We start from the raw sequence: 27665 nt of genomic DNA on the forward strand, positions 1-27665 counted from the left end.
TTCTGAACATCTGGTATATTCATTCTAAGCATTTACTGGGAGCCTCGTGCTTGCCAGGCATTGTGCCGAGTGCTGAGGCAGATTAAACTTAGGACATACCTCTTGGAAGCAAAGAGGAACCCACGGGGATCTTTACTTTGGGTGACATGGTGAGAGCAGGAAGCAGAGCAGCAGTAGGGGCTGTGGCTTCCGTGAATTCTCTGTGAAAAGCTTTCCCAGAAGGCACCACTCCTTTCCACCAATCCCCCTTGTACCTGCCAGCCTGAGCCTGGGGTTTGTTTGGGTTCTTGCTGCCAGGGTGGCAAAGTGCCACCCAGACCTTGTGGAGTGTGAGCCCTGGGGACACTAGCCTTGGGAGGAGAGGGCGGTCTGCATTAAGGCACAGAGGCCTCAGCCCTACCTGCAGATGTGGTAGGGCAAACAGCACTTCTTGTTTTGTTTTTTTTTTAATTTTTAAAAAATGTTTATTATTTATTTTTTAGAGAGAGAGAAAGAGATAGTGTGTGCGAACAGGGGACGGACACAGAGAGAGACATAGAATCTGAAGCAGGCTCCAGGCTCTGAGCTGTCAGCACAGAGCCCGACACGGGAATCGAACCCACGAACTGGAGTCAGCCGCTTAACCGACTGAGCCACCTAGGCGCCCTGACAAACAGCACTTCTTAAAGCTGTAGTGCACTGGGTGCTTGTCACTTCTCCTCCGTGAAGGTGGAGAAATTGAGCCCTGGCGAGAAAGTCACAGTTTCTTGACTAGCTGAGAATTCTCTTTTCGATTTCTTGTTTGAAAAGTACTTAAAGAAATCGATGCCTTTATCCGCACAGCTCACGGATCTACCTTTGGTGCTGCGAAGTTGGCTGACTTTTCCTGAGAGCGTCCAGCAGCTGTGTCCTGGAGAACCCTGGGGTTGTGCATTCCGTGACCTTTATTCCTGAGGAAGGAAGTTATGTCTGGCCTGAGAGGCTCTGTACCCTCGTAGTTTTGGAGGGATCATTTCTTTCCTTAGTTTCTTTGCTTTCCTTGCAGGTTTGTGGGAGGTGTTTCTAGCTTTTACCATGCTACCTCTGGGTGGCGCTGTGGAGAACATTGTCAGTGCTTAGGTAGCTTTGGGATGTGGGCTTTCAGTGGGAGACACGAGGGTGTAGTGAGGAGGCTGTGGCCTCCAGTGCCATGTGGCCCAGCTTCTAGCTGTTTGACTTTGGAGAAATGGTTTCACTTCCCCGAGCCTTGGGTCCATCAGGGGAGATGGGAGAGGGTCGGACAGTCATTCCTGGAGCGGTGACAACTCCTTGCTCGTCAGGTGCTTGCTGTTGAACAACTTCCCTGCGTATGCCAGTGATTCCAAACTTGAGTGGGCCTCACAGCCACTTGGAGGGCGTGTGCGCAAGCCCCACCTCAGAGGTTCCCATTCAGTAGGTCTAAGGTGGGGCCTGAGAATCTGTATTTCTCACATGTTCCCAGGTGATCCTTGATGCTCTTGGCCCCAGGTCCCCCCTTCGAGAATGACTGCATGGAGCTTATTTAATTCAGTCATCATGGCAACCCCTTCAACTTGCCATTCTTGTAATTGTCACTTGGCTGTTCAGGACATTAAGGATCGGAGCAGGAAGTAACTTGCCCCGGGTCACACAGACACGAGGTGCTGAAGCTGCGATTCGAATCCAGGGCTGTGCTGTGCAAAGCCATTGTTAATAGATTCTGTGTAAGGATAGTTGTGAGCCCTGATGTGGTGACTGCCGGGCAGGGCTGAAATTGTCAGTAAATGCTGCCTCTGGTCCCTGTACCTCTTGAGACCAAAACTGGATCTTTATACAAGATGACAATTGACACTAAATGGTTTCTGTTACTGTTTTGTGGTAAAAACAGAAAAGTTGGATGAGAAAATCCAGATTGGGAGGCTCGGGAGCAGGACAGGGGCTGACCCGTCACAGTGTTGCTGGCTTCCATGGCCAGGAGGGACCGCAGACTCATTTGTGTCGCCTCCACTTGGTATTCTATAGTCCCTACAGCAAGGGGGCTCCCAGCCGGGGCTCAGGGAGGTCTGGGAGCTCCCTCCCTCCTCTGACCATGGGGCTGTGTGAAAGGGCTTCCTTTTTAATGTGGAAATTGGTTTGATGCAAGTAGCCCAGCCTAGCAGCCTTTCCTCTTTCTCTGCCTCTCCTGGTGCCCTTGAGGACAAATTGTCCATGCTGTGAGTCCCCCAAGCCTGTATAAATAGCACGGGTGCTCTCACGGAGGGCTGAGCTCCAGGGAAGCAATGAGCACCTTAATGCTGGGCCTTATAGGGAGGGAGCTGGACAGTGGAGAGAAGGCAGGGCAGGCCTGGCGGGGGAACAAGCAGGAGCAAAGGGTCAGAGGGTGGAAATGCAAACGTCCTGCTTGAGGTGTAGCATTAGGCTTCTTCCTATGCTCCAGTCCTGTCTGCAGCAATGGTTCCCCTATGGAAGCTTACCTTCTCCTCTGGCCAGACCATAAGCACCTTGACTACAAACTTGAGGCATTATTAGGATTGTCTCCTGCTGAGATAAGGGGCCAGGACTGCAGGGTTCCAGGAGGGGCCGGTCTCCTCCCCCAGTCTCAGCCTGCTCTTGGGGCTTCCTAGGAGCATGTTGGCTTTCTTTCTCGATTCTCAGTCCAAACGTTTGTGCTAGGTCTCCATGTGAATTCTCTGGAAGCTGAGTTATCACGGGGACTTTAGGTAGTCCGTTCTTTGCCTGCCCCACTCCACCCCACCCCACACCCTTATTTTTTTGCTGGCAAGAAGGAGTAGATTCTGGGGAGTCGTGCTCTCACATCCAGCTCCCCCAGCCTGGAGCAGGCCCTGACTAAGCTGGTACCTTCATCTCAGTGAGCTCAACCCTAAACTCTCTGGCTCTTAGCTGGATTAAGGGCCTAGATTGTTGCTGAGGAGGAAGGAGGTACCTCAGTAATTGCTGGTTAAATCTACCTAACAATAGCCACATGTGGAGGCAGATTTGAGGGTTATTAAATATGAGCACCATTCTTCCCCCAAACATGCCTTTGTTTGCAGAGCTGGGCAACCTGGGGAGGGGGAGAGAAAATGCTGCAGAGTCAGAAAGGGGCTTCAGAGGCCCTGTCTCCAGGAAGGAACACATGCTTGGTTCATGGCGAAGCCTGGTGACCAGTGTTCCAGCCCTGGCCTGGGCAAGCCGCTTTCTGGGGGCACCTTGCTCACAGCCCACGGATGGACTGTGTCTGAATGTAAGCTCCGAAGTCCATGCGTGGGCAGCTGCTGTAGCAAAGCCAGTCCCTGCTGCTGTTTTAGACAGTCTTGTCACCCTGCAGCAGCCACCAACAGTCTCAGAGTGACACAGAGAGGGAAGGACAGGGTACAGTGCAGGGCCATCCCTAAGCCGGCCCCTCTGCAACTAATGGGGCACATGGCTACATGCATTTCAGCTTTTTCCTGGTGCCCTTTTCCCACACTAGAGAGTAAAGGGCAAAAAAGTGTGATTTGAAGGCATGCCATTGGCTTCAAACTCCGGATGGCTCAGTTTCCCTGCTCTGCGCTGTATGGCCTGTGTGCACACTTTGGGTGGCATGGGCTTCTTGCGACCAGTTGCTTTTTTGGAGACCTAAGGTGGGCTCGTGTGTGTACGTATCTGTGTAATGGGGAACGGGGTCAGGGAAAGGCCTGGAATAAGGGTGGAGCTGCCTGTCAAGGGGGTGTTGGGTTCCTCCGTTGCTCTCTTGTCCGGAGCCACGCTTCCCCTGAGGTTGGGCCTCCGGAAGCAAAGGTCCAGCAGGCTCTAGGGCCCTGGAGACAGGATAGCAGGTGTTGGCTGGGGCAGAGGCCACACGAAGTCTGGGCGCTCTGGAAGGGCTCATGGTCACCAGCCCCTGGTCTGAGGAGCCCTAGAGCCCAGGGCAGACCTTCCCTTCGGAGGTTTTCTCTCCTGCTGCTCATCAGGCAAGGTAAACGTTGTCAACCATGGAGAGCAGAGTGCAAAGTCCTGCAAAGGGGTGCCTTTGCAGGTGACGGATCCTTTGATTTTCGCTTTAAATTATGGATTTAAGTGACTCTGTAAACTAGGTTACTAAAAGTTAATTTTTAGAAAGGAACCTCGAATATAATAAAGACAAATGAAAGATAGGGAAATTATATTATTTACATTATATGATAGATCAAGAACATAGGTATGTTCTTATGAAGAAGTATAGATTTATTGGGAGGATGGGAGGTAGTTATCAACCCTCCCATAATGCTGGGGGTAGCCAGGGGTCACGGGGGGCAGCCGGGGCCAAAAGGCTACAGTGTTTCTGAAAGGCACTTTGGCAAACATTAAAATATGTGCACTTGAAAATAGGTACAGTGCTTTATCTTTTGTCTGTTTGTACAGGGCTCCGTTTCTTACAATGTTTTTCTCCCATTTTTTTTTTCTGGTAGTGAGCAGCAAATTTTCCTTCTGTGGATACACTTATCTAATATATTTGTTACAACACTTATTATGTTTATATATTTACATTATAGTCGGTCCTGAAATGCTGTTATACATAGTGTCTACCCTGCTTGGGGTCCACATCACCAAGGTCAAGAGCCCTGTTTCCAAGAGCCCTGTAATACCACCTGTTCTCATTAAAGGCAAGAGAGAGGGGTGGGGGGAGCAATGGGAAAAATAGCTGAAGGGGATCAAGACGTACAGACTTCTAGTTATAAGATGAATAAATCGTGGAGATGGTAAAGTACAGCGTAAGGAATACAGTCAGTAACATTGTATTAATTTAGTGTAGTGACAGATGATAACTGTACTTATGTGGTGAGCCCTGAATTACGTATATAAATGTTGAATCACTCTGTCGTACACTGAAACCCATACAGTATTGTATGTCAGCCATACTTGAGGAGAAAAAAAAAGAGTGGGGATAGGATAGAAGATGAGGGAGAAGAGAAGTGGGCTTTGGTGTCTGTCAGAGATTCAAATCCCAGGAAGGAATGTGGGCAAAGCCCCTGACGCTGCACCAGCACAAGGGGAGGACTTGGTGAATGGAGCAATTGTTCCTGGGTGTGTAGGGTTCCTTGACTGGGGCTTAGTCACCTGGGCCCGGCGAGTGGCGGCTGTTGATCAGGTCCGGTCCCTGCTTCTTGGTGCGCCTGCCTTCTAGGCATCCCCATGGGACAGCAGTCTACCCCCCAGTCTCACAGACCTCAGGGGAAGGAGTGCCCAGACTCCTGCTTACTAATGCATTCCATCGTCAACCCCTCAGAGCCAGGAAGTCCTCCTGTGTGTCTACACTTAATCCCCCTCACCAGATCTGAAGCTTATTTTCTTTCGCTCTTTCTTTAGGGGGAAAAGACTGAGATTCTGCTCAGGCAAGACATCTGACTTGCGCAGCAAGCGGCTCTATGTGGCAATCTCCCTATGAAATCACTTCGCAAGGAGATCCAGGAGGAGGAAGTGAGAGGGGCTGAGGAGCGAGGGGAAACATCCCCGGCTTTGTCCTTTAACGGCTTTTGGAAGGGACGACATCGCTATACGTGCTCATATCTGCCCTTGGGACTTATATCCTCAGCGGCGTGCTCCAGGTCTCCATGTGGCCATTTCAGAGGAATTCGAGATACACTCTGACCCTGCTCCTCCAGCACACTGCCTTGCACCTCCTCCAGGGCTCCCGAGCTCAGGGCACGCGTCTCTGTCCATCTGTTCACACAACCGGGCCCCTGGGAGGCACCCTCTGGCACACCCCGTCTCCCGCCCCTGGGGCGATCCAGCCCGAAGTCTTGTTACTTTGATGTCCTACAGCCCTTGACTCTGTCCACTTCTGCCCATCTTCACAGCTGCCCCCTAGTCCAGTTGCCTTTGTCCCCTCCCCAGCTGCAGCAACATCCTAGCCATCCACCCACTTTTATCTTGCCCCCCCGTTGAACCGTTCTCCATGCAGGGCCCAGAGCCAGCTCTGCCAAACACAGACTGACTCTTGGACTTGCCTGCTTTAGCCTTCCAGTGGCAGCTCATTGTCCTTTGTATAAAGACCAACTCTTTTGTGTGACCTACGATCCCTTATCTGTGGTCACGATGCCCCTTGCCCTCTGCTTCCCAGGCACTTTGGCCACCTTCTCCCATTTCCTCAAACATACTACTTTCTCTCCAGGGCCCTGACACACGCTCTCACTTTTTCCTGGACTCCTTTCTGCTCTACCCGAGTCTACCAGGCTAATTGTCCCCTTAGATGTTAACTCAGTGGTTACTTCTGGCAACATTTCCCCTGACCCTCAGACTAGCTCCTGTGTTGTTACGAAAATCTCTGCTAGGAGCCTCTGGACTCCCCCCTGGTTAATCCTCCGAAACTTGATTTCGGCTCAGGTCGTGATCTCGCAGTTCATGGGTTCGAGTCCCTCGTCAGGCTCTGCGTGGATAGCGTGGAGCCTGCTTGGAATTCTCTGCCTCTCTCTCTGCCCCTCCCCTACCTCTCTCAAAAATAAATAGATTACCGAAAACCCCGCCACCGCCACTACCAGCAAAAGCTCTCCTAGGCCAGAATTCCTTTCCTGCGGCGTCCCTAGCTGAGTTTGCAGGGAGGCATTCACGAGTGTGTCCGTTTGATTGACAGCTGTCTCAACAGCCCTGCACACTGTAAGCTCTAGGACAGAGGAGTCCTGTTGGTTTTGTTGGGCGTTTGACCCGGTGTCTAGCGTGAAGTTGGGCATGCAGTAGGCACGCCTGTGGAATGAGTATTTATGTCTTAGTTTTGACAAGGACGAGGACTTTCCCAGCCTCCCCTTTGGGGATTGTCTTGGAGCCCATGCCTAATTCCCCTGGCATCCTTTCTCTGGCCGTGCTCCTTTCTCACCACCTGGGTCACCTTTGGGGCAGGGGGTTCATTGTTGAGACCAGACATGAGCCATTCACCCGATGCCTTATGTAGAGCAGTTGTCAAACCCTGACCTACAGTAGCTTTGTGCTTTTGTGTGGCTGGTGTGCTGTCCATGGACGGTCTTTGCAAATGGGATTATATGCAATTGCTTGTGGAAGGGCTCTTGTTTTTTTATAGAAACTCTGTGGTAAAGAAAAAAACCAATCCTTTGGTAAAGCAAATGATGACCAGCTAATTTGTCCCTCCTCTGACTTCAAGTTAGTATATGTACTGAAAGAACTTTGTCGGCCATCTTTTAGAGAAATGAGTGGCATCAGCTGGCCAGAAAATCCTTGAGGGAGTGAGGTCAAGGGGCCCTGGTGATGATGAGGTCTTCTTAGTCACCTGGTTCTGCCTCTCAGTCTCAGAAGTGAGGCAAAGGGCATTTGGTATTTCCCATAAATAAATTGTCACTGTTTCCAAACTTTCCATTGGGTTGAAGAGCTAATTCTGTGCATCCTCTCCTACCGCCAACAGACCCTCTCTCTCTCAGCCCCTGTGCAGCCCTAGCGGGTCAGCATGGATGGGGGAAAATACCACCTTGATGGTCCAGGTGGTCTCCTGGGAATGTTGGCCTGGGTTTTCATCCTGGTTTTGTCACTGGCTCTCTGTGTAAGCTGAATCGTGACTTCATCTTCTGAACTCAGTCTCTTGCCTGATACATCTCTTACAGGTGTGTGGGGCTCACTCAAAGGTAGTGTTCAAATCCAGGAAAGCCTGAGGGTTGAAATACACCAGTTAGCAAATTCTAATCTTCTAGTATGATTTTCAAATGCTTGATCTTCTCGGGTTTTTTGTTTTTTTGTTTTTGTTTTTTTTTGAGAGAGACTGGGAGGTAGTGGGGGAGGGGCAGAGAGAAAGAGGAAGACAGAGAATCCCAAGCAGGCTCCATAGCTGTCAGCGCAGAGCTGACACAGGGCTCAAACCCACGCGCTGCGAGATCATGACCTGAGCTGAAACCAGGAGTCGGACGCTCAACCGACTGAGCCACCGAGCTGCACCTATATCTTCTGTTCTAATGTGTAACCTTCGTGCATAGGTTCACCTTACTTCCCTGGGCCTTAGTTTGCCCATCTGTGAAACAAGATGGGTTGATTCTGGGTTGGCACGGAGGAGAACTAAATTCTCTCTCTCTCTTTCCTTCCCCAGCAACGGCAGACATCCCTAATGAACTCCCAAGAATACAGTCCTTCTCAGAAGAGCAATCGGATAGCCTGCCAGGACTAAGCTACCCAGGTTTGGTTCAGGGCTGAAGCTGTTTGCCAGTCATGGAGAGTAAATGCTCACAAATCATCTGGGAGGTACGGACAAGAGAAGCAAGGTCCGGGGAAGCTGACTTGCCTAAGACTTGGGAGGTAAGGGCATCTATGAACTGACAGCTGGCTTTGGAAAGATTGTTTGGGTGGATTCTCATGTTAGGAACATACTGAGCAGGTCTAACCCCAGGCCAGAGTGGGCCATTCGTGTGTTCCAAAGGCATCAGCTTTCTTTCCTGCCCGTCCCCCCCCCCCCCCCCCCGCGCCCCCGGGGCCCTTGACTTTGTCCTCTGATAAAGGTCATTGTGTTTGTGTCCTTTTGTCTGCCTGCTTCCCCTCCTGGGGTGAACACAGTAGACCCCCACAAGGATGCTGCCAGTTCTTGCCAAAACAGATCCGTGGCCATGGCCATGGCCCTTCCTGGGGCCTGGGGCCTGAGAGCTTTCTCTGGAACAAGGATTTGGGGCTGTGTGTCCTAGGTTGTGTCAGCCTTTAGAAGCAAGCTGATTTCCCATCTTTGGAGAAGTCTTTCTGCTCAGAAGTGCCCCACGCAGAGTTATTTGGGGGGCAGGGAGGAGGACGGGGAGAATGTGCTGCCTCTCTGTGTGCGTCTAGTTTGAGTGTTTCTGGACGCTCCTCACCTCGCTTTCTTCATTGTTGGGTGGCTCAGGAAGGAAGGGTCTGCCAGGTGGGGCCTGAGCTGAGATCTGGAGTGAGGAGCCAAGTAGGCAGTGCGGCATTTGGTTTGGGCTTCCCAGCTTGTAGAATGGTTGCTGGGGGGTCTGCCTCCCCGTTCAGACCAAGGGTTGGAGGTCCCACGGGAGAGGCACAGGTCCTCTCTGGCGTCTGTCCCTTCTCGTCCCCTTCTCTATTTTATTCTTTCCACTTTCCTTAAGAAATTGATGTAATGAAGACGGTCAGACCCCAGTATGCGACTTCCACACCCCAGATCTAGATTCCCCTCCCCCACTCCGCAGGCATGTCCCAGGGGCCACGTGCCCCTGCTCGCGAATCTGGGCATCTCAAACAGGCGCTTGGCTCTGACCTGGTTATTTAACAAATTCATTTGGGGGCGAACTCAGAGATGAGGATCGGAGGAGAGAAAGAATTGTCTTTTCTTAACTGTCCCCAGGACGCCTTGAGCAGGCTTGGAGGATTCTCGCTAATCTAATCCCTGTCAGAAAAGGAACGATAAAACAATTCAGGCTTTAGAAGCCAAATCCCCTTCCTGCGCTTGCACTGTTTCTGTATCTCTCCCTTCCCATCTCCCCCCCGTCTGCAGTGAAGCCGAGGTGCCTTTCTTGGTGAGGGTTTCAGTGGATAAAGGATTTCATACTTCGCTCTTTCATTTTTCATATTTAAATTTGCTTTGCTCTCCGGTTTGACTTTCCACTGACCCTTGAAGAATTGGCGTATTTCAAGGAGGGGGAAGAGATCTCATTATAGGAAATGAGAAAAATGGAGCAGAGTTTTAAAACTTTTAATGACTAAAACACAGTGTTCCAAATCGGTATTGCATCGGAGTTGAAGTCACTGTTTGGTTACAAGTCTTTTAGGCCTAAACGGGGTTGATGACATCTGTTTAATTTTAGATGTCTGGAATACATTCTGAAAATAATGAAATCCAAATGTATGACCAAATTAGAGAACAATTTTATCTGCGACAAAGAAGTTTTTAAAATAAGAGCAAACATTTCGACCAAACAAAGTTTTAAAAGACCCATCAAACCTTTGGTCATCTTGCCTTGGCTTTTCCCCGTGGATCTCCACGGTTGAGAGAACTTTCCTTTCCTTTTTGTGTGAATCAGACGTTATTATGTAATTTTATACCCATTTTCCTATCCTTTCTCTGGGCGTGAGCCCTGCTCGGTGCTGCCAGCCCTGGAGAGACCTTGTTTAGGGGAGTGAGGAACCTTTCCCAGGAAATCTCTCTTGGTGAAGCATAGGGCTCAGGTCACAGACACTCAAGGGCCACTTGTTAGCTGTTCCCTAATAAGCTGAGCAACCTGGGAGGGGCCCCAGGGAAAACTGAGAAGTGCAAAGGCCATGCTGATGGAAGAGGGTCCTACACTGGTCATGTGCTGTGTGACTGGGGCAGATCCCTGACCCTCTCTGGGCCTCACTTCTTCCATCTGTATGAGCATCTCAGGATTCTGGGAGCCTTGTTGTGCTGGCTTCTCTGCTGGTAGGTTCTGTTGTGGTGAGAACCCCCTCCTGTTGGGAGGTGTTCCGGATAGTTCTTCTCCCACTTCCTAGGAGCCCAGCACCTAGGCCGATAGGGAGACTGCCCATGTGAGTCTCCTTGTGGGTAGACAGACACCCCCATGTCTACTCTTCGCTGCCGGGGTAGATCCAGTGTGTAGACAACTCCTCCATCCTTGGCAAGACTTTCATGTATAGACAGTAAGTGAATTATGGTCGCAGTTTTACCTGAAGTCTTAAAATACTTGGCTGCTTGGCAAGGTCATTCTGCCTTTCCTGGGTGTTTGCACCTTCCGAACATCTGTAGACTCTTATCTCCCTGCCTTGTCCCCTTACTCCAGGGTCAGCTCAAGTCCTCCCCTGAGAATGAGCCCCTTGTCTCTTGAGTTCCCCCAGTGCCTCTGCCCAGTGCTGTTGGGCCAGGCTCAGCCGGCCCAGGGTCAGCTTCCTGGAACATCGTCTACACATTTCACTCATGGCTTGGGCTTGTCTTGCTTCCCAAAGACAGGAGAAGGTTTCCCAAGTGTTTGCCTTTGACCTGTGACCACAGAAAAGCCTGGAAATGGGGATTATAAGCCTGTGGTGCTTGGGCTTAAAGGCCTGGGGTGAAGCTTGGGCTTAGTGAAGGCTCTGGGCCCGCTGCCGTCTGTGCAAACGAGCAGGTTGAGATGTTGGCTGCTGTAGGCAGATAACAGATGGACAGATAATGCTCAGGTGAGTCCCGGCCTGTCCAGAATGTTGCGCTGGGTCGGTACCTTTTGTCCGTTAGCCCCTTGCTTGTGCCATCTGGCTCCTTCTCAGGACTTGATTTTGTGGTCAGTGTCCTCCCTCACCCCTTAGGAGGCATCATTGCCTGTGATCTGGGCATGATTGAAGGTTGGTGTGATGGCAGGTATATTTGCTACATTCCTGGGAACTCTCAGAGCCCCCATGGTCAAAAGGCATGGACTCTGTTACCTCAAGGGCAGTGGGCTGAAATCAGCAAGAAGGAATTCTGGAGGGGACAGAGCTGCCCCTCTGACGACAGGTAATTGGTAAGAAATGTGAAGTGGGAATTTCATTTAGGTCTGGGGGCTGGGGGACAGAGAGCATGGCGCCCTGGGCTGGGAGTCAAGAGACCTGGCCTCTGCTCCACGTGACCTTGAGTGGGCCACGTGCCTTGCTGGGCCTCAGCTCAAACTCTGTACAATGTGAAGTCAATACCAACCTGATAGGCTCACAGGGGAGCCTGGATAATAAATTAGAGTGGAAAATAATGATAAAGATGGCATTTCATGAAGGCCCAGACAAGCGTGAGGTGTTTTCAGTTGTGTTGGTACTAGTAGAGATTTGTAAGGAGTAGTGAGATGATGATAAGTCCATCCTTACTGTTGTTGTTGTTGTTGTTTTTAACCCATTCAGGACGTTGGGGTTGAAAGAATGTGGAAGTAAGAGCCAGGCCTTTGGATTTCCTGGTTTCTTGTACCTAACTCTCTGTGTGGCTTTGGGCGAGTCCTGCCTGTCTTTGGGTCTTAGTGGCCCCGTCTGTAAAGAGAGGTCTGTAGTTCCCATTCTTCTTTCTCCACCGGGCCACTCACAAGGTGGCAGGGTGGCGTGAGCCAGCGATTTTGCAGCCTGGAACCACCGTGGGGGTGGGTTGGGCTGGCATTGATTGCCGCAGTTGCTGGAAAGGGCATCCAGGCCAAGATACCTTGATGCAAATCCAAGGGCCAGTGTTGGCCTTGGGGACTGTTCGGAGCTGGACGTTCTGCCGTGGCCCAGGTGTACCCTGTCAAGTAACTAGGCTGTGGGGCTCAGCCCCTCACTCTGTCTGGAGTGAGGGGCTGAGTGGACCAGAGGTTTGTCAGTGTGGCTGTAAGTACAGCTCGTGCTGGGCAGGCATTACGTGTAGCTTAGTGTTCTCACCATGGCGTAGTGAGTTCACAGCGTCAAGGTTGGGTCTGGCTGCTTGGTAGACTGAAGGCATAAGGAGGCATAGGCACGTTTTGCCAGATGAGAATCAGAAGGCAGCCCTGGGGGCCAGGCATGGTGCTGTTTCATTGTTTGGTTTTGTTGTACCAGACTTTAGTTTTCTGAGCAGTTTTATGTTCACATCAGATTTGAGGGGAAGATCCAGAGATCTCCCCCATACCACCCCCACCTCCCACAGGCATAGTCTCCCCTATTATCCACCTCCCTGATCAGGGTGGGACCTTTGTGACAAATGATGAACGTTCACTGACCCATGATGATCACCCAAAGTCCACAGTTGGCATTAGGGTTCGCTCTTGATGTTGTCCATTCTCTGGGTTTGGACAAACCTATGATAACACGTATCCTCCGTTATCATATTGTATAGAGTACTTTCACCTCCCTAAAAAGCCTCTGTGGTGTTCACCTCTGCCCCCCACCTGCAATTGATCTTACTGTCTTGGGAGAGGTGAAAGGCCCTTGGCTGTAACATATGGGCCCTGCCTGTGTGACTCCAGAGCTGGTGCTTCTGAGCATAAGGCTGCCGGCTTGGTGGGTAGTCCCCAGGCCTAGGGCAGGTGTGGCCCAGGGCAGCTCGGGCAGGGGAGAGGTGGAGCGTTGGCCCGGGCTGTGATTCTTCCTGCCCTTCTCTGTCACCCATTAACTCTGACATAATAAGGACATTGATCGCCACCATATGGATGCTGGGCCTCATGGGAAAGGCCAGGGTCTTGGGGGAGGTTGGGTGGGTGGTGGGCGGAGAGCTGAGGAGATGGGAAGAGGCGATCCTTCACATCATGGTGACTGAGCATCAGGTCTGCACCAGGGACTGTGCTAAATGCTGGAGATATTGCAGTAAGCATGACAGATGAAGTCCCTGGCTCCCAGGGCTCATATTTCTGGTGAGGGACACAGACAGCACACACATATATAAATAAATACGAAAAGTTGTCAGTTGTGACACATACACTGTAGAACATTAAAATTGGGTGATGTGATGGTGAACTCTTTTAAACTGGGTGGTTAGGGACAGTGTCCCCGAGGAGGGGACAGTTCAGTGGAGATCTGTGTAACAAGGGGTCAGCTGTGAGAAAATCAGGGAAAAGCATTATAGGCAGATGAACCCACAAGTGCAAAGGGTTGGAATAATCCTGGTGTGTTGAAGATGTAGCATGGACAATGCAGTTGGATTTAGGAACCAAGAAGAGAGCGGTAAATGAGGGTACAGGCGAGGGAGAGTGTAGACCTTATGGGGCTATACAGGGTAATGTCTGGGAGTTTGGATACAATTCCAAGTATAATGGGAAGCTCCGGTGGTGATAGTGGTGGTGTGATTGGATTTGTGTTCTAAAAAGATCCCTCTGACCACAGAATGGACCGTGGATTGCAGGGAGCTAAAGTGAAGATAGGAGATGGGTTAGGCTAGTACAGGAGCGTAGGCGCAAAAGGATGGTGCTGTAGGCTGGCAGGGCACTGTGTGGGCAGAGAAGTGGGGCATCAGGGTATGTTTTGGAGGTAGAGGTACTAGGATTTTCCGATGGGTTGGCACTCCATCGCACCGTTGTCCAAGCCGAGGATTACTCCCAATTTCGCTCCTTCCCTCAGCCCCACAGCCATTCCTGAGATGGGGAGAGGAGGAAGAGCAGGCTCAGGTGAGAGGCAGTTGGGGGTGTGGCTTGGGACTTGGTAAGTTCGAGAGCCCTATCACACATATAAGTGCCGCTGTCAAGGTGGCTGTTGTGAGTGTGGAGCCACGAGGAGGGTCGGGCTGGAAATCCATACCCACTGTCGCTGGCTTGGTGGTGGCATTTACAGTCAGAGACCGGGAGGAGGTGGTTGGCAGAGGAGAGGAGAAAAGGGGTTCACAGAGTGAATGCTGTGACTGTGCAGCCCATAGATGTGGGGGGAACTGGCCAGCAGGGGTGCCTGGGAAGGTACAGCCAGGGGCGTGTGGCATTCTGGAAGTCAGGAGGAAAGAAGGACTTGGGGGAATGGCTGATGTCAGGTGGGGATGCAGTGATGAATCCTGCCCAGGCAGGGCAGAGAAAACAGGGTGCCATGGATGACGATGTGCCAGGCATGTCCCCATGGATAGGCCACACAGCTCTTGAGTCGTTTTGCCAAAACAGGAAGCGAAAAAATGGGGTGGCAGCTTGAGGGGGATGTATGAGTCAAGGCAGCATTTTCGAGACACAGGAGACATTCCAGCAAATTTGTATGCTGTATGGTGATGCAGATGGGAGAAGCCGGTGGTCCTTAGGGGAGAGGGGACACTGATAGGAGCCACATCCCTGCCAGGGTTTGGGAGGTGGGACTTGGTGTGCAAAAGCAGGAGTGGGTGGTGAATAAGAGCAAGTGTACTTTCTTCAGGCCCAGTTACTATAGGGAAGGCAGAGAGTGAGGAGTCGGTGGAAGAATCCCTATGGTTCTCTGACCCCCAGATGTCTGTGCCCAGACCAGACCTCTCTCCTCAACCTTTTGATTCCCCATCTGCCTCCTGATGTCTCCAGCAAAATGCCTCCGAGAATACTTGTCCTTTCCTCATGGGGCATCCTGCTTTACCCCCTTTTATGGCCTTCCATGTTTCAGCCCATTCTCCTCCAGCCTCTTATCTCCTTCCTCCAGGGAGCCTCCGGGATTACCTTAGTCCACAGTGCTTTTTCCCCCGATTGGGCTGCTGGGGCCCTCAAGATCCAGGACCCAGATACACCTCTGGTCACTAGGCCTCCAGAGACCTGGGAGGGATGTACTTTCATCACCCCTGGGAGGGATGCTGCCTTGTCATGTCTTGGGTGCCATTGTTGTGAAGTCCTCTGCAGCTAGGGAGCAGGCCGTTGGTTTGTGGAGAGAGAAGAGATTGAGGGTTTGGGTTCCAGAGTCTCACTCCCCTGGGTTCAAATTAGAGGTCCTTGCTAGTTGTACAACCTTTGGCAGCTTTTTAGAAGCCTCTCTGACCTCAGTTTCCTCATCTGTAAGGTCAGGTTAATAGGACTTACCTCCCTGGTGTTTGATGCTGGTTAATTGAGCTGACACACATAAACGGTGCCTGGCACATTATCAGCACTCAACCAATAGGATCATCATAATGATTAATATGTTATTTTTTTCCCTACTATTTCTTCAGTGGGACCTTAGGGAAGTCACTTGACCTTCCCATGCCTCAGTTTCTTCATCTGAAAACTGGAGATAGTCACGGTGTCCTCCTTAGGGGGCCATTGAATTTAATGAGCTGAAATGTGCAAAGAGTTTAATCCAACAGCTGGCACATAGTAGGTGTTCAAGAAGAAGAGCTTGCTGCTGGTGACGATGGTGATGGTGGTAATTATCCCTCTTCATTCCCATGTCCCCTGCTGGACCCCCGCTGGGGCTGTGGAGCCGGTTGCCTGGGGGGTCCTGCCCCCTCTGCCATGCTCAGGCTAAGGTGCCCCCCACCCCCACGCCTGCTCCCCCAAGGCTCAGCTGTTCACGCTTGGCTTTTCACCCTTCCCCACGAACCCATTCATCTCTGAGTCTCTGTAAGGTTACAAGGCTTTGAAAATTAATTTAAAAAAATTATACTCTTCTGACCCTTTAAACTTGATTTTAAACCTTCTTAGTGCTGTAATGAAGCCCAGGCTATTTGGGGCATTTTGAAGGAGTGTGGCTGACAGTGCCTTTTTAATTTACATAGAAACCTGGGAACACACATGGACCCAAATATGTATCTGTATAATTAAGGATAAAAATCATAATCCCCTAAGCGAGCTCTGCTAGTGAGCATCAGGTTTAATAGGGATTATGAGGAGGAATTAAAGTTGCCCAAGGGGTGCACTGAGAGACTTCAAACACCTTTCGGAAAACAAATTAACGTGCTTTTCAGAAATCATTTTCCAAGGGCGGCAGAGGGTTTTCCTCGGGCTTCCCTGTTTTCTTTTGAGATGTATTTTTAACACTTGTATAAACAGTTTGGGCCCTTGATATGGGGCTTCCTGTGCTCCTTTCATTAGCTGGTGTCTCAGCAAGAATTCGGCTCATTATCTGGGGCATTTTGATTTCCCTGGCTGCTGTTGCTGGTGCTGCTGCTGCTGGGCCCAGCCTGGGGCCATCCTATTTTCTTTACTATTGCCTAGTGGTGTGGAACCAGTTGGTTTGTGGCTTGGCTTGTTTCTCTGTCTTCCCAACCCAGCCCGGCTTCCCAGAGGTGCTCTCAGTTCCCTGGAGGATGGGACTTCTCAGGCAGGGGGCAGTGGCTGGGAGGTGGGAGGCTGGACCTACCTCAGGATCATGTGAGAAGTTGGCCGAATCGGCCTTCATCACCCAGGCTCCACTGGCCCCTTTGTTTATTTCCCTTTCCCCTTCCCTCAGGTGCATCTGCAGTGGACTATGTGGCCTCTACAGGTACTGAGTTCCCCATCACTGGAGGTGTTCAAGCGCTATCCTGGCTTAGGTTATGAGGGAATCTGTGCCCAGCTATAGAGCAGACCTGGATGGTCCTTAAAGTCCCTTGTAAATCTGAGATTCTGCAGTTTACACTTTACACATGGACTTGGGCAGGGCTTTGCTGAACCTTTACAGCAACAAGGGTACACAGCACTGGGCTCTGAACAGTCACTGTTGGTGACCCCCGTTCTGCTGTCCTTGCTTGGGGCGAAGGAGAATATGGTGCTCTCGTCTCTTCTGGAGGTTTCAGATTTATGCTCAGTTACAGGATTTCCTTTAGAAATTTGATCCTGTAGGGCCTCAGAACAAAAATTCCAAATTGGGTCTACCTAGGTTCCCTTTTAAAGCTCACTTTCTTCCTTTGCAAAACGGGAGTGATAAATGATAATAGCTAACACGTATTAAGTGCTTCCTGTGTGCCTGACATTGCTTACAAGCACTTGTTTGCTTATAACTACTTAGGCAGAGGTAGTATTATTGTCCCCACTCTCTAGAGCAGGACACTGAGACTCAGGGGGGTTAGTAACTTAGTCAAGGCCACAACTAGTAAGTGATGAATAATCACTTCCAATTATTCTAATTAGAACTATTCTAATTTTAATTATTAGAATAGCATCTAATAATCAGCCTCTGGGGGTCTGCTGAGCCCTTCACAGGAAAGTGGAGGTGCTGCCTTGACCTACCCCGAGTAGAAAGCCAAGTGGGCATTGTCCAGCCATGGGTCTTGACCTCCTGAGAAGGCTCACATTAGTGCCTCTCAACTTGGTCAGTACCTTGGCTAGACCCAGCAGGGACCAAGTGGTGTGACGTTGCCTTTGCCGCAGAAGGCAGAGCTCCTGTGAGCTGGCCAGCTGGCAGCATCTGGGCTGGGCTGGTGGGTGTACATCTTCTAGAGGTTTTTCTCAGCTTTGCAAATGGGTTGGAAGTTGGAGGTGAGCTCTTTGCGGCTGATTCACCGTGAGTTCACACGAGGCCATGTGCCCACAAGTTGCTTTACTTCCTGTTACTGTTGGTCAGGTGCCTGTGAGGCAAGAAGGAGGGAGCTTTTTTATCTTGAAGAGGGGGTCTTAGAAAAGGAGGGAGCAGGGGCTCCTGGGTGGCTTAGTCGGTTAAGTGTCTGACCTTGGCTCAGGTCATGATCTCATGGTTCGTGAGTTCGAGCCCCGTGTTGGACTCTGTGCTGATAGCTCAGACACCGGAGCCTGCTTCAGATTCTGTGTCTCCCTCTCTCTCTTCACCCCTCCCCTGCTTGTGCCCCAACCCTCACCCTCACTCTTTCTCTGTCAAAAACACATAAATAAACCATATATATATGTATATGTATATGTATATGTATATGTATATATAGATGTATATACATACACACATAAAGAAAGGTAGGGAGCATATGTTTCCCTGATCTGGAGGTGAGGACATGGAGAGGACTTGGCTGGAGTGCTCATGTAATCCTGCTTCCCATTGGAACTGTGTGTAAATCATCATCCACCCTCTGCGCCCACCCCCGGCCACCCCGGCTGCCTGCTCTGCCCTCACAGGGGTCTCTGGTCTCTTGTCTTGTGTCAGAGAGCTATGGTCACCAGGAGCAGACGGCTAAAAGTCAACAGGAGATTTCTGCTGGGTTCACAGGTCTGGCTTCACCAAGGAGGTAGGATTTAGATTGAACCTTAAGGCACTGGTGGATTTCTGGCAGCAGGGAACGGGGCACTGTTGTTTCTGAGCACATCCATAGAGCATGCGCCATGCTAAGCTTTCAACATCCATGCTGTTATTTCATGCTTACGATGGCCCAGTGCTACGTTCTGCCTTTTATTGGTGATGGAACAGAAAGGGGAGATGACTTGGCCAGGTCATACAACTGGATCGGAACTCAAGACAGAAGCCTGCCCTTGCTCACTCCCCTAGCAGCTGGGGGAAAGCGTGAGCTATGGCAAGAAGGCCTGGGAGGACCTGTGGAGGTCCTTCACCTGGGTGACCAGCCAGAGGGGAAGGGTGGGAGGGTGGAGGTGGCACAGTGTGAGGCTGGTGCTGCTGGTGGTGGTGGCTATGTATGCCCAGAATGTCAAAGTCCTCAGTGGTGTGCTGGGACTGTTTACCAACCAGGTCTCTGGAGGGGTGGGGGGAAAGGAAAGAAAAGGAGCAAGCAGAAGGCCCTGATGTGAGGTGTTTGCTGATGCCCATGGTATGAATGTTTCCACCTTGGCCAGCTTCGAGTTACCAGTATGATGGCAGTGAGCACTGAGTTCTCCTGAGCTATCAGGAGCTGCCCTCAGCACTTGCAGTGGCCGCATGTCCGTGGTGCTGGTGTTTGGGGTTTATCTGGGAGACCGTAAGAGAGGAGATGACTCTGTCAGAGCTTTTTATCAAAATGCAACTCTGAGGGTTGTCTAGTGGTGGGAAAAGAGGCTGGAGAAGATGGCCACCTGGGGGAGGCCAGTGCCGACCCCTGGAGCTGGAGGGGCTGGGACCTAGGGCAGGCAGCGGGTGGGGTCCCTGGAAAGGAAGGGCCAGATCCATTCGGTGTAGCTGATGTCTTTGCTTCTGTCGGAAACCTCATGGGTCTCTCGCTCCAGACATGTGTGTCTCCGTGGGAGGCTTTTGGAGGCAGTGAGACCTCAGCGCCCCATCTCCCTTTTCCCCTCTGAGGTCAGGCTGGGCTGTGAGCAGTTTCACACGGGAGTGCTGGGCCTTCTTCTACATGGTCCAGTCCAGTGATTTAACAGCCGCAGCAACAACATTCCCCCAAGACATGACCTGGGAATTTTCATTTGGGAAAAAAAGATGGTCTTGGAACTAAACCCAGTTGGGGAGTTCAGGGCCGAAGGGCACATCAGAGTTTGTGCTCAGCTGTGACAGAGGCCCGCTGAGCTGCTGGGACCTCGTTGGGCCTGGGGAGGGATCCACAAAGGCCTTCTGCCCTGACCCGTGTGGTCAAGGAGACCGAAGCCAGGCGAATGTGGCCAGACAGACAGAGCAGCGCTGGCCCGGAACCAGCAGTCAAGGCTTCCTGAGGGAAAGTGGTTCTAGCTGAACTTTGAAGTGTGGGCAGCATCTGGAAGTGAAGGGGCCCTTCGGGCAGTGTCTGAGGGTGTGTTTGTGGCAGTCATCCGCCCCTTACTTGTCAGATCTGTTCCCTGCCTGGCTCTGTACACAGGGGCTGGCCCCGCAAACTACAATTGCCAGGTCTCCTCGGCAATGGGTTCTGGTTAGGTCTGGCCCGTTGGATGCACCGACAGGAGAATGGAGGGGCAGGGGGAGGGGAGAGGAAGGGGCACTTCTTCCGCCCCGCCCCTCTCTGGCTTGGGAATCCAGCAGCAGTGTCTCCTCTGTGGCTCTGATGTCACTGTCTCACGTCTCCCCACAGTCTGGCTTCCTCAGCCTGACGAGGCCTCCTCCCCAACAGCCCTGGCTTCTGGGCTCTGGAAGCGCTTCCTCCTAGCTTTCCTCCAGCCCTGGGGTTGGTGCTGGCTTTCTCTTGCTACTGCTGGTCTTTGCATCACCTCACTGTCCCCTGCTCGTCTTGCAGCTCTGTAGCCAGGTCACTGTGATGGCTTACTGGGCCTTGGCTGTGGGCTTTGCTGCCTTGACTGGCTCCTGACTGATCTCTGGGAAGAGACAAGGGGGCAGGAGAAGCCTCCCGGTGGGTGGGGTGTGTATCTTCCCCCCACCTTGCTCTTGGGTCAGACGGCCAAATCTGATGCCCAGCGACCTTCCAACTCAGCCTCTGCCTGTCTGGGCCCCCGACCCCTGAGCTTTCAGGGACTTCCAAACCTGATTCCAAGGCCACTGTCTGCTGGAGGCCTGGTACCTGGCTCCAGAGGCCTGTTATCATGTGGTTCCCTCATTCATGGGGTCAGAGCTACATACTGACTGGCTGGCTTTCATTCTTGCCCGACCCCCCTTGCGGACCCTGCCCTGACCTGCTCAGGTCGGAGGGACCTCAGACCTCTGGCCCAGGTCTCCCATTCTGTAGCTCCTCAGGAGCCCATATCTCCAGAAAGAAAGGCTGGAATTCTGTCTTGTGAAGGGGAAACACCTGCCCAGGGTTACACAGCAGGGACAGGAGGCTCAGCCGTGGTAGACTTTCAGGCCACAGCGTGTCCCCCGGGGCTTCCAGGGAACAAAGCTGGGAAATCGCAGTCTAGTCCCTGCTTGCATTTCATGTGAAGATACGGGGGTCTGAGAGGAGCAAGAACTTTGCCAGAGTCACTCTGAGCCAGTGGTAGAGCGAGAGCTCAGGCTATGCTATGTCCGCCTGGGGCCTGGCGGGCATGCTTCCGCGTCCTCAGCGGCTTCAGGAAGTACCATGGGATGGGCCAGATGTGAGCGTGCTGGGAGGCTAGTCTGCTGCCTGCTGCCAGAAGAGGCCTCTGCCGGGGCAGGGTGCTTATTCCCCAGAACCCTTGGAGGTCAGCAGAGGTCTCTTCAGAGCCTGGGGCACCAGGCCATCATTCTCCAAGTGCGGGGTACGCATGTGTGGCTGCCTGCCCCGGGCGTGGCCCTGGAGAAATCCCCAGGTACACAGCAGGTCGGTGCCAAGTTGCGCAAGAGCTGTGGCAGCCGTGGTGCTTTGCGCAGGACCGAGAGGGCATCATGGTCCTGGGAGAGGGATGACTCAGCAGTGCTGGGCCTCTGGGGCAGCTGCCAAGGGAGGCCAACCTGGTGGGGACACCCCGCCAGGGCGCAGACAGTCTCTGGAGTCCTTTGGAGAGTGCCCTTGGCCTAGGTCGGTGACCTGCCATGCACACACTGAGTCCCCTCCCATGCCCGCTCCCAGCTCTGAGGCTGCTTGACCACGCACAGCCCTCCCCAGGCTGAAGAGCTCCCCCAAAACTTTGGCACACTCGGCTGCTCTGGGCAGCGGACCTGGGTTTGCACACACTTGAAGTTGTGGGGACCTAGAGACAGACCATGCAAGGAGTTCAGTGGCTAGTCTCATCTGAGTGGGAGGTAGTGTCTGTGTAGGAGAGGGTCCCCAAAAGATGTCCAGGGAGGCTGCTGTCTAATCACAGAAGGCCTTTAATGACTGGCCTGCCCGGGGTCTAGTCTGAAAATAGGGAGCCATGGAAGGTTTCGGAGCAGGTAGATGATAATGCCGGAGATGTGCTTCAGGAAGGTGGGGAGGGAACAGATGCAAAGCGTGTATGAACCTCCGCTAGGGTGGGGCAGGCCAGGTGAGGGTGAGGCCACACTGTGTCTGACCCAGGCATGGGAGAGGGCTGCTTCAGGCAGCGGCCACGGCGCTGGAGCCAGCTCAGTTCTTCTCGCTCAGCTGGTAGAGGTCTGAGGAGGAGCTGCTTTGGTCACTGTGGGAGGGGGGCTGGGCTCAGGTAGACGGAATGACTTGAGAGCTCGCTGCCACCTGCTGACTGGCACCTTGGGCAAGCGACTTACAAGCCATTAAATTATTAAGCAAATTGAGACCCACCTCTGAGCCTCAGTGCATCTGCTAATTGGGAGTGATCCATGCTTTCTAACATTATTGTGAGCACTGATGGTAGGTAGTAGCCCAGCAGAGTGCCTGGGGGAAGCTGCTAACAGAGAGGGGGTGGCCATTCGATGTGCTGGTTGACGATCCCCCCCAAAGGTCCAGTTCAACATCCTGCCTGTCAAATGTTCTGTTGGCCCACGTGCTCCTTTCCAAGGCCCCTTCCTTCACAACCTCTTTGAGGTGCCTGTGGGTCAAGGTGGATGATGTCAAAGCCCTACCCCTCCCTCACTGCGCCTTTGCCTCTCACTGTGGCTTTGGGTAGGACGAGGCAGGAACCAGCCTGCCCTCGAACCTACTGAGGTCACTGGAGGGTCACAGCTGACGATCCTCTGTCCTCACCCATGGGGCTGGGCCCTGAGTCGGCTCCCCCACCAGCGTTCAGCTGGTGAGGAAGATGCCCCACGGGGTGGGTGGCCTGACCAGGCTGCTTACACTTGTCACTTCTGAATCTCCCTTCTTGTAATGGCTGTAATTGTCAAGCAGTTTCCTCAGAGACTTTTTAGTAAAGATATGCGAAAAGAATGTAGCTATTAACTGGAATGTGTTTCTGGGAAGGCCCTGAGTTCTCTCTCATCAAGAATGGGGCTAGGTTGGTAGGGGACGTGGACAAGCCCCTCTTCCTCCAGGGACCCCAACTTCCTTTCTGGGGCTATTGGAGCTGAAGATCAGGGCCTTCTTGTGGGCCTGCTGGGGGTCCTGGCAGCATGGAAGAGGACAGAAGGCTCCCTGATGTCAGACGAGGGGGAGGTGACTATGGAGCTACATCTTGGGGGTCCCTGGAAGGGGTGGTGTCTCCCTGGAGGGGGGCGGTGCTGCCTCAGGTTGATGAATGGTTCCCAGGCCTGTTCTTACCCACGGACACCACGCCCTGGGTTGCCCTGAGTGCTGCGTCCAGCTTGGTGGGACTGCCAGGCCTTTGTCTCCGTCAGTCCCTGGCTCCATCCTCACACCTGAGCTGTGAGCAGAGGTGACTGACACAGAGCAGTGCTTTCTCGGCAAACAGGGCACTCCCTCCTTCTCTTGGGGACCTTCAGGGCAGGAGGCTACATTTGCCGGAGTGGAGGCCGTGTGTGTGTGTGTGTGTGTGTGTGTGTGTGTGTGTGTGTGTGAGAGAGAGAGAGAGAGGGAGACCCTGAGGAGGGTAAGGGGCTGGCCCTTGGGTCACACAGACAGCAGCCTGAGATGTAGTCTTGTAGCTGGAATCTTGGAGAGATTCTGTGAGAACTGCCTCCTTCAGCATGAGGGACAGGCTGAGGAGAGATTTTCCTCCTTGCACGGCGTGTGTACTGAAGACTGTCTTGAGCATCTGGAGAGACTGAGGGTGATGGAAGGCCTGAATGAAAAGGAGGCTTGTTTTGGCTTCAGTCTGATGCCCCAGGGAGGCTCAGCCTTAGGAGAAACCACTGAGCCCCAAGGTTACGCTGGGGGCCTGTGTGCAGGCAGATTGGACAAGCTGACCCACTGGCCAGATGACCCTGGTGTGTGACCTCAGCAGTGGCTAGTCTTGGCACTCCCTCCACTGATGGGTGTCAGTTCAGGAGGGGCATTGGGGCAGGGTGCCAGGGTCTGGCCCCATTGCAGAAAGCCTCCCCCCTGCAGGCAACCACCCGGCTGGGCAGCCTGGGACTTAGAGTTCCCCCATAAAACAGAGTCACGGTGCTCTTGTCCATATTGGCAGGGGAGACGGAACCCAAACTGGAGAGAGTGGGTATAATGTTCTCAAGTGTAAGTTGTTCTCTTGTAAATTTTTAAATAAACCTTTGGCACCCGTTATGTCTTCATCCCGGGAAAGCCCTTGCTGATGCCAAAATTACGGAACTGTTTCAAAACGTGTGAATCCACTGAACTGATTTGAAGTTCCACATGAACACTGCTGAGATTAGAACTTTAATAGTTCAGGGGTGCCTGGGTGGCTGAATCAGTTAAGCATCCAACTTTGGCTCCATGATCTCAGGGTTTCTGAGTTCAAGCCCTGCGTCAGGCTCTCTGCTGTCAGTGCAGAGCCCGGAGCCTGCTTCGGATCCTGTGTGTTTCTCTCTTTCTCTGCCCCTCCTCCGCTCGTGTGTGTGTGTGTGTGTGTGTGTGTGTGTGTGCGCGCGTGCATGCGTGCGCGCGCATGCGCTCTTTCTCAAAACTAAATATTAAAAAAAAAGAATGAAGATGAGGGGGTTAAGAGTTTATTTAGGGCAGGTGTTAGTATTGCCATAAGGCTCACGTGGCTTTAAGGGAATGGGCCAGCTCTGCAGAATTATCACTTGATTCCTCACTGACATTGGTGCTGTAGGCTTATGGCAGAGTTGTAGTTTTGTATGCAGCTGGTTGTCTTTGCAAACAAGGCCTTGAAGTTATCAGTGCCACTTGGTTTGCCTCCATCTGTCTGCAGACATTCAGTCTCTGTGTTGGTATTAATTACATCAAAAGTCAGAAAAAGAGCTGGCCTGAGGTTACATCTTTCTCCTATTAAATCCATTCTGGGCAATTTGACTTTGGCACAGCATGTCATCCAATTTTGTTGGTAGTTTTGTTTGTATTTAATTTCCAAAATTTCTTGGGCTTTTTAGGTATTCAGGAGTGATAAATAGGCGTGGAGGGCTCTAATGTTTGTTTCTATACATGTATGCCTTCAGTGACCAGTCTATCATAGAGGTTCTGCTGTGTGACTGTGTTCCCGGCACATTCTAGGCACTACGGCACAGCAGTCAACATAACGGTAAAATTCCTGTCCTCCTGGAGTTTGTAATCTAGAGAGGGTAATAGACCCCTCCCCCCCCCCGCCCCTCAAGAAAACCCCAAACAATAAAAACTCCACAAAACCAAAAGGCAAAACCATTCACAAACAGTGAATAAATTTATGGTTTAACATTAGGTGAGGATGAGGAAAAAGTTAGCTGGGGAGTGGGATAGAGTCAATGAGGAGGGGCTCTTAGATAGGATGAGGAAGACAGATCTCTCTGGAGAGGTGACATTGCTCAGAGACCTGAGTGAAGCCTGCTGATTGGGAGAAGAGAGTTCTAGGTTCAGGGGCAGTAAGTACAAAGACCCCTGAGATGGGGATGTGGTCACTGGATGTTGTATAATATTATTTTAATTAGGATATGAATAAAAAATGTGATACTGATCAACAGTGAGAATGGGTACTTGGGGTTTGGGGCATGCCGGCAAGCAATGGGGTAGCTTCTCAGCCTTCTGAGAGTATGGGAGCCCAGGAGGACTCCAGACCCAGGCAGAGGAGTAGTTGGTGGGGTCACAAGGTTCCCTGAGGCTTGCTAGCTAAGAGGTGGCACAGCACATTGGGCCAAAGGAGAGCAGAGTAGCTGATGGCACCCTGTCCCCAAATCCAGCCCCTGACAGCATGGCCATCCAGAGGAGTTGTTCTCTAGGCTTAGCTGCACCAGAATAACCTAGAGGGCTTGTTAAGACAGAGGCTGCCTGGCTCCATGCCAGATTTCTGATTGAGGAAGTCTGGGGTGGGACCTGCCAATACCTTTCATCCTATTTCCCAGGTGCTGACGTTGTGGCTGGTCCAGGGACCACACCTTGAGAACCTTTCCTGCTGGCATCTATCCAGAGTGACTGGGGAAAGAGAATAAGGCTCGAAGCCTCGAGAAAAGAACTGGTCCCGGTCCCTCAGGATGGTTGTCTGGCCCACTGGGTCTCCTGGAGAGTATCATCCATGATCCTGGTGCCCCCAGGACCTTGTCCAGGTTGGCACCATCCCTTGCTGAATGTGGGTGTATGTGTGTGACAGACATGGCTCGTGCCTCTGTGAATCCATGCTGGTTGCTGTGGTCGCCATAGTTGGAAGCTTCTTGGGTTAGAGCCTACAGCTCAGATGGGTGAGGGGGGACACACCTCTGGCCCAAGGCCCTGAGCAGAAGGCCCTCAGGAAATAGGGGGGGGGGGGCTGACACTGAGAAGCGGCAGCACTGTCATCCTCACTTAGTGGTTCTCATTCCTGCCCTGCGAACCTCAGGTCCAGCGCTCTGCTGCCCTCTCCACCCCTCCCCACATGGGTATGTGTAAGGGCTTTCTCCTTTGGTTTGTTTTTCCAGAAAGGTGAACTGGTGTTATTGAGGACGGACCCCTGGCACCCGGCTTGGTTTTCCTGAGTGAGGCCTTCTGTTGTCACAGGTATAGCTCTGGTTGTGGGTTGGAGTGTCAAGGGAGAAAGAAGAAGGGAGGCAGCCGGCTATGCTTGGTGGCCTGGAGGCCTGGAGGGAGTTGATGGAAAACATCTGAGCCAATGGCTCCGTGCACTCAGAAAATAAATCCTGGCTTCCGAAGAAGCTGCAGAAAATTGATTTTTCGCAGCTTCAGTGGTCATCCTGAAGGATTTGGTGGGGCGGAAACTGGGCCCATTTCTCATCCCTGTGCTCTGTGCTGTTGGGTCAGGTGCTGAACCGGCTTCTGTTAGAGGCAGAGAGGCCTGGGCCAGCCCCCAGCTCCTGTCATGTACCTCCCACTGCCTTGTGCAAATGGGGAGGGGTGGAGGGCCCATCTCCCTCAGCTTGCCCTCACACCCAGCTGCTTCTCGCCCATGGCTTGCCTCTTGCGCCTGCTACCATGGACGTGAAAGGTGCATGTGTTCATGCAGCTGAGCTAGGATTAAGGCAGTTGTACACGGGTGCAGCTGTGGGTCTTTGGTGTCTGGGGCACTGTGGGGCAGTGGCGGGTGGATGCCTTGGGGAGCTCAGCCTGTCTGTGTCTGTTTAGTCCCTCGCTGAGCACTGCCGTTGGCTGCTAAGATCTCAATTGGCCATGAGCGCCACGCGGGCTGCCCCAGGGACGGGCCTTGTCTGGGGAGAAGGATTAGCTTTTGGTACATTTTCCCTTCATGTGTGGAGCATGCACTTAGCCCAGGCCCAAGGGAGCTGAAGGTTCCCACAGCCAGGGAGGGAGCCGCAGCTACAGACTGATGGTTCCCGGAGCTCCTGTTGGCTTTGGATGATTTTATGGAAAACTTGGCTAGGGTGTTGTGAGACATAGCTATGACCTCTTGGCCCAGCAGCCAGCACAAGGAATGGCTTAGCCTTCCTGAGACGTGTGGTGTGGGCTACGACATCCCTCCCCCGGCCAAGAGTCCAGGGGACCGAGGACTTGGCTCTGCCCCAACTCTACCCCAAGCCCTGAGACACCCTGGACACACACCCTGCCTGTCTCTGGCCCCCAGCCTGCTCCTTGGCTATCAGGAGGGAATAATCCATTCCTTGCTGGGGTGGTGAGAATATCCACTGAGATGGGACTGGATCTAAAGTGCTCACCCTAGGGGCGCCTGGGTGGCTCAGTCGGTTGAGCATCCAATGTCAGCTAAGGTCATGATCTTACAGCTTCTGAGTTCAAGCCCCACCTCGGGCTCCGTGCCGACAGCTCAGAGTCTGGAGCCTGCTTCTGATTCTGTGTCTCCCTCCCTCTCTCTCTGCCCCTTCCCCACTCATGCTCTGTCTCTCTCTCCCTTAAAAATAAATAAACTTTAAAAAAA

At 52.4% G+C, this 27665-nt stretch overlaps 1 long non-coding RNA gene across 1 annotated transcript in view; it reads left to right on the forward strand.

Annotated features, from left to right (window-relative positions):
- The window catches only part of LOC113604484 (uncharacterized), a 133733-nt gene extending 106079 nt beyond the window's left edge, over nucleotides 1-27654 (forward strand). The window contains exons 2-4 of the long non-coding RNA XR_008297813.1: nucleotides 8021-8226; nucleotides 25690-25890; nucleotides 26239-27654. This is a non-coding gene — a long non-coding RNA (uncharacterized LOC113604484). The remainder of the gene's footprint in view (nucleotides 1-8020; nucleotides 8227-25689; nucleotides 25891-26238) is intronic.
- The last annotated feature ends 11 nt before the right edge of the window (nucleotides 27655-27665 follow it).

The sequence above is a fragment of the Acinonyx jubatus genome, chromosome A1 (assembly GCF_027475565.1).
Source record: "Acinonyx jubatus isolate Ajub_Pintada_27869175 chromosome A1, VMU_Ajub_asm_v1.0, whole genome shotgun sequence".
Taxonomy (NCBI): domain Eukaryota; kingdom Metazoa; phylum Chordata; class Mammalia; order Carnivora; family Felidae; genus Acinonyx; species Acinonyx jubatus.